Genomic DNA, 1,093 nt, shown 5'->3' with positions numbered 1-1,093 from the left:
CTGAAATATTAAGGATAAATAAGATATGTAATAGACATGACATTATAATTTAATAATAAAATATGCTCATTTATACAGAGGTACAAGGTACATCCTTCAATAAACAAGTAATGTTAAATGTGTACATATTTTATATCTTGTGTTCTTTCAAATAGTTGCCCACTGTTTCTTGTGCCTGATGTGTGTTGTAGTGACATATAAGAACTCAGTTCTTCTTGCTCTATTTCTGTCATATTCTGTCCCCACTACACTTTCCTGACAAAAACTCATGCTTCAACCTTGTGGAGTCCAACCAGGGCCGGTGAATTTTGACAAGATTCCTTTAGATGAGCAGTCGCTCTGCTGCTGCCTTCTGCTCACATCCATATGGCAGCTTACACCCCAGAAGGCCACTTCTTCCTTTCCACTGAGAGGCCAAGCTGGTCATGGCAGCTGTTTAACGAGACAACAGTCCGCTGACAAGCGGTTTGCAGAACCGTGTCGAAGGGAATGTGTAAATATGCTTCAAGTGACAAGAGTGACAGGTTTTTGTTTATGATTATTTACTATGAGGATGAGTTTGATTGTCCTATAAATCAATTAATGGCTGAGCACACTTTAAAGAAATGCACATCTCTCACTACCTTCCATAAGAAAGGTTTCGATTGAGATCATCTTGTGTTTAGTCAAACCCTAAAAATTTCCTTGATGTGAAATGCATCCTAGCAATACTTTCCCAAATGCTCATTTTAAACTCTCTGGAGGTTCACAAGATAATTAACCAACAAAGAGGGTTGACTTCAATCATTAATGCTAATGTTAAGATCTCACAGTGAGTAGAACTTAAAGCATGTGTTGTGAATGATTCTCAGCTAAGACCAGACCAAATTTTAGCACAATTGACTGAAATCTATCTGTATTTTTTTAAGTCAATAGAAAATGGGAGTCTGAATTAGGTTAACTGCAAACAGTTCGCTGTAAAGAGTAATTTATTATTTATAAAAATTTTTTTACAAAAAACTTTCAGGAGTTCATGAGGTATTTTGCTAAAAATTAGACCGACCGATTCTAAGAGTTATTGGCAAAATTTGAAATAAAATCCTCTGTGTAATGT

This window comes from Austrofundulus limnaeus, unplaced genomic scaffold (genome assembly GCF_001266775.1).
Source record: "Austrofundulus limnaeus strain Quisiro unplaced genomic scaffold, Austrofundulus_limnaeus-1.0 Scaffold0, whole genome shotgun sequence".
Lineage (NCBI taxonomy): Eukaryota > Metazoa > Chordata > Actinopteri > Cyprinodontiformes > Rivulidae > Austrofundulus > Austrofundulus limnaeus.
Note: the sequence above shows the minus strand (reverse complement) of the source record.